This window comes from Pipistrellus kuhlii, unplaced genomic scaffold (genome assembly GCF_014108245.1).
Source record: "Pipistrellus kuhlii isolate mPipKuh1 unplaced genomic scaffold, mPipKuh1.p scaffold_m20_p_1, whole genome shotgun sequence".
In the NCBI taxonomy this organism is placed as follows: Eukaryota; Metazoa; Chordata; class Mammalia; order Chiroptera; family Vespertilionidae; genus Pipistrellus; species Pipistrellus kuhlii.
In genome coordinates, this window is record NW_023425404.1 from 81,549,001 (window position 1) to 81,555,000 (window position 6,000).

Below are 6,000 nucleotides of genomic sequence, written 5' to 3' on the forward strand. Positions count from 1 at the left end.
TTTCAAAAGTGTCTATTTGGATCCTTTGCCCATTTTGATTAGATAATTTCTCTTCCTTTTGTTAAGTTGTACAAGTTCTTTGTAAATTTTGAAGATTAAAATTATCAGAAGTATCATTGGCAAATGTGTTCTCCCATGCAGTGGGCTTTCTTGTTTTGTTGATGGTTTCTTTTCTTGTATGCATGCATATTAGCATAACCAATGGACATAGACACTGGTGTGGTAGGGATTTGCCTGGGGTGGGAATGGCTGAGGGAGAGGGGTCAATTGGGGAAAAAGGAGATATATATAAAACTTTAGAAAATAAAATAAGTAAATAAGTAAACAAACAAACATATTTTAAGAGCTGGAGACATGTGAAGGGATGATAGTTTCTGCGGTGGATTGGATGGTAATGGGAAGGAATCTAGGGAGCACCCAGGCCAAGAAATTGTTTTGAGGTGAAGACACTAAGGTTTTCAGTAATGGTGTGCATGAGGGTGCAACCACTACCAACTTCCAGGGTAAAATTCCCTAAAGAATATCAAGGAGAGAAGACAGAGATGGTGACATGGGAAAGGAGAAAAGGATTCGAAGGGGAGATGAGTAAAGTGAGAAGAGGAGCAAATGAAAAGAGAAGAGGGAAACAATATGCTTGGAAGGAGTTGGGGCCCTGGAATCAAATCCTTCCACTTCCTCCATCAATGGGACAGAGTCTTGCTTCTCTGTGGTGAGTTTCAAGGTGATTTCAGTTATTTCAGTGTTTCCCTTCCTAAGCTCTTCCTTTTGTCCCTGACTTTAACAAGGTAGATATTTTCAGGAAGTATCTGCCTCCAAAAGAGCATAAGTACAGGGGTTGTTATTGTTAGTGAAAATTAATTTTAGACTGTGATAAAGAATAAACATTTGAGCAAAAAGAGCTATATCCTGGAGACACAGATTCAGGTAGCAGCTTACCCTGTTTCACTGAGACAAAGGCAAGGCCAAATTTTATAGCCAAAGTTCCTGCTCTGGTTCTCAATTAGGTCGGTTTTATGTAAATGAAGTATCCAAATTGTGCAGCTCTGATTGGACAAGGCAGGTATCAGTCTTTTATTATTTATTTTAAAAAATATATATTTTATTGATTTTTTACAGAGAGGAAGGGAGAGGGATAGAGAGCTAGAAACATCAATGAGAGAAGAACATCGACCAGCTGCCTCCTGTACACCCCCGCCACTGGAGATGTGCCCGCAACCAATGTACATGCCCTTGACCAGAATCGAACCGGGGACCTTTCAGTCCACAGATCAATGCTCTATCCACTGAGCCAAACAGGTTTTGGCATCAGTCTTTTAATAGAAAAAGAAAATCAGGGCTTCCCTGCAGTGTTTGACTCCATTGAAATAAACAAGGGGGCATAGTGAGGAAATAGAGTTCAGTCACAGGTTCTTCCTGGAGTCCAGAGCCCACAAATGACCACTAACTTCTTATTATTTATAAAATTGGTCCTTGGGATCCATCTCAGCAGATAAATTCTTTCTTGGACTAATATCAAAGGAATCTTTGGTCTCAGGTTCACATTATTGTGGACAGATGAAAGGGGGCGCAGGCTAAACTGGCTAACTCAGGGAAGGTTTGTGTGGCAGCCTCACAAACTCAGAGACCTAAAGTACCACAAATAATGGTCTGACATTAAAACTTTTAAAATTAAAAGGCAATTTGTAGTGGGTAGTCATATGGTAGGCTGGTATTTTCCCTGACAAAGATCAACTTTTAACTGAGCCTATTGTCTTTTTGCATCTAGATAACCTAATTTTGGAAACTCAGGGTAACATGTAACTTTCCTGTTCCCCCAACCCCTCAGGGCACAACCAAGGTGCCAGGGCACCAGGGCACCAGGGCAGAGACCACAAATTTCCTCATTTTTATTTTTATCCTGTTACTTGTTGACTATTTCCTATCCTGCACACATCTCTGTAAAAGAAGCATGTATCTATCATTTTACTTTTCATCCAATCCCAGAGGTTTCCTCACTTTGCTTTCTCCCACCTCTCTAACCTATCATCAATGGATTTTATGTAACGCACTTATGTCTCTTCCTTCAATGGTAATGTATAAAAATAGGTGAAAAATCACCATTCTCCAAAGCATTATCTTAATTCATTGAGATTCTACTTCCCAACATTTGTCAACAGTTTGGCTCAAACAAACTCACAAAAATTCTTTACATGTTTGAATGTTTCTTACGTTAACATTATAGTGCAAAAGTTTCAATGGAGTACAAACAAATATCTAGAAGGTTGTGTAAAACTAGGCAGCACATCAGTTACTCCAGTGTCCTATCTGAATTTAAAAGGCTGTATCCTTGGAACATTTGCATTTTGAATTGAGCAGGTATTGGTGCCCTTGTGGTCAGCCTCTAGTACCTCCTCTGGTGGGAGGAGCAGAGCTGAACGGAGGATGTTTACAGTGCTATCCGGGCACTCATTGCTCCTCCACAACATTGTCCCTTGAGATTATAGCAGAGAGCTTGCAGGGTCTTTGCAAACCACCTCTCACCTCTTCTTCTCCCCTCTGGGCAAAGTGTAAGCCTGACATATTGTGATTTATAAGACACTAGAGGCCCGGAGCATAAAATTTGTGCACTGAGAGGCCCGGTGCATAAAATTTGTGCACTGAGAGGCCCGGTGCATAAAATTTGTCCCTCAGCCTAGCCTGTGCCCTCTCACAGTCCAGGACCCCGTAGGGGATGTCCGACTGCCAGGGAGTGGGCCTAAGCTAGGGGTGTCGAACTCAATCAGAGAAGGGGCCAAAATCTAAAATCCAGCCTAAATCGCGGGCCGAATGGTTTACTGAACAGTCATAAACTGTCATTGTGATGGAAACGCAGCGGAGTGCAGTGATGACAGCGTGGTGCGGGCCACATTGCAAGGCCTGGCGGGACGGATTTGGCCCGCGGGCCTTGTGTTTGACACATGTGGCCTAAGCCATCAGTTGGACATCCCTCTCGCAATCTGGGACCCCTCATTCCTTACTGCCCTCCTGTTTGATGCTCCTTGGCACTGCCACAGAGGCAGCAGAGGCTCCTGCCACCACTGTTGTGCAGACCAGCATGAGCCCGGCTTCTGGATGAGCAGTGCTCCCTCTGTGGGAGTGCACTGACTACCAAGGGGCAGCTCCTGCAGTGAGCGTCTGCCTGTTGGTGGTCAGTGTGCATCATAGCAACTGGTCATTCTGCCATATTGGTCACTTATGATTTTATTATATAGACTAGAGGCCCAGTGCACAAAATTTATGCACTGGGGGGTGTCCCTCAGTCCAGCCTGCATCCTCTCCAATCTGGGACCCCTTGGGGTATGTCCAACTGCCCTCTCACAATCTGGGATTGCTGGCTCCTAACTGCTTGCCTGCTTGCCTGCCTGATTGCCCTTAACCACTTCTGCCTGCCAGCCTGATCACCCCCTAACTGCTCCCCTACTGTCCTGATTAACACCTAACTTCTCCCCTGCTGGACTGATTGCCCCAACTGCCCTACCCTGCTGGCCTGGTTCCCCCAACTCCTCTCCCCTGCAGGCCTGGTCCTTCCCCAATTGCCCTCTCATGCCAGCCTGATTGCCCCAGCTGCCTTCCCCTAAAAGCCTGGTCCCCATCAACTACCCTTCTCTGCCAGCCTGGTTGTCCCAACTGCCCTCCCCTGCCAGCCTGATCTTGCTCCCAATGGCCCTCCCCTGCAGGCCTGGTTTCCACCAACTGCCCTCCCCTACCTGCCTGATCATCACCAACTGTCCTTCTCTGCTGGCCTGATCACCCCTAACTGCCTCTGCCTGCCTGATCACCCCTAACAACCCTCCCCTGCCAGCCTTATCTTGCCTCCAACTGCCCCCCCCCCCCCCCCTTATAGGCCTGACCTTGCTCCCAAAAGCCCTCCTCTGCTGGCCAATTTGGTTCTGATTGGCCAGTTTCTATGCCAGTCAGCATTTCCAGACCGGCTCACCTCTGGGGGGGAGAGGAGGGCAGGGAGACAGAGAGAGAGAGAGAGATAGAGAGAGAGAGAGAGAGAGAGAGAGAAGAGAGGAGAGAAGAGAGAGGTGGGGGGGGGGGCTTGGCTGCTGGGGAGGAAATCAGGGTCTGATCACCCTGCTTCTGTCTCCTGCCTCACCAGCAGCTGTTGCCACTGCTTATCAGCCCTGCCTCTCTCTCTCCCCAAGAGGTCAGGAGTTCAGCCTGCTCACTTGCTGAGCTCGCAGCTGGTGAAAGGTTGAGCCTCTTGGTCGTTTTGGATGTGACAGAACCAGGGTTTTTATATATTAGGATTTGGTCTTCATCCACAGTTCCAGCCTAAAGACTACCAAATCCTTTTAATTTCCTAAGTGTTGAGAGTGAAAAAAGACAAGTGTCCCTTGTTATGTTAATGAGGTAACTTTTGGAAAGCACCTAAGGATAAAGCAGATTGCCAATGGAGCCAACCTTTGATAAGGGGGTTGGAACTTTCAGCCTCATCCCTCTAACTCTGGGAAGGAGAGAGGGCTGAAGTGTGAAAATCACCAATGGTCAGTGACTCAATCATGACTGTGTAATGAAACCCCCATAAAACCCAGGAGGACAGCATATTGGCTTTTTTTTTTTTTTTTTTTTTTCCCTGAGAGCTTCCAATTTGAGGAAGCAGAACATTTCCACATGCCACTATGCTGGCTCTCAAACTTCTCAAGGACAGAAGCTCCTTCCTTGGGAATGTGGCTCCATGTATTGCTTCATCTGTCTATTAATCCATATTTTTTAATATCCTTTTAAGAAGTCTGTGATCTAACAAGCAATATGCATCTCTGAGTTCAACAAGCCATTCTAGCAACTTAATTGGACCCAAGGAGGGGTTTAGGGAACCTCTGATTTATAGCCACTTGGTCAGATGACCACCTGGGATTGCGATTGGCATTCTGGGGTGGAGGAGGTCATTGGAACCTTCGGTCTATAGCCAGTAGGTCAGAAGCACAGGGAAGAGCCCGGGCTTGCAACTGGCCTCTGAAATGTGTGTATGTGTTGGGAGAGGGGGAAGTCTTGAGGACTGAGCTCTTTGCCTGTGGGATCTGGTGGTGTCTCCAAGCAGACTGTTAGAATTGACCTGAATTGTAGGACACCCAGCTGATGTCTGAGAACTGTTTGTTGGGAGGGGTTGGAATTGGGTCTGAAACCCCCATTCAGAGTCCCTAACTGGAGTATTTCTGCACGCGGGTGGATAGATGGGCAGAGGTGAAGGCCAGTCCAGCAGCATTTCTGCCACGTTGGGTTACCTCAGGGCTGACGCCAGTGGTTGAAAAGGTAGAGTGGGAGGCCCAGGAAGAGAACAGAACAACAGGCTTCTCCGACATGCTCAGCTCTTTCAGACCCAGGATCCCCTCTCCAGGCCCCTGCCTGCCCACAGACCAAGACCCTGGAAAAGCCTGCAGACCAATCAGAGTGCAGCTTCAGGAGAAACAGTGTTCTTGCTGAGGTGTTCACGTAACAGGCATGTTTGTACCACAAGGCAGATGAGGCAGAGTAACAACCATCTCCTAACATGAAGGGAACAGTGCGGTTGTCCTTGGGAGTGACACTGCCCAAGTGAGTGATCCCCCGGTGTGATGGAAAAGCACTGAAATACCAGTGCTGAGGGGCTAACCCAACCCGGTTGCTGTTGGAGATTTCGATGGGGAAAAGGTTAACTCACTTCCTCCCAGTACTATTTACTTATCTGAGGACTGCCTTTCAACACCAGCCTGGAGGGAAAGACCGGCGGGCTGAGCCTGGGGGAGGTGCATGGGTGGAGAGGGGATGGAGAGGTCACATTACAGAGACACTGGTCCCTGGTCTCTGCTGGCTTTCTTTCTTGGTCAGACCTCTCGCTGAAATAGAGACACTGGAGGATTTTTCTTACTTTTGTTTGAAGAAAGAACTGCATGATTTGGTTTATGAGCAACCCAAGTCTCCATGTGCTAGTGGTAGCTTTCCCCTGATTACTTTGACCATCTAGTGATTATGGTGATTTAAATATTTCTCCTCTAG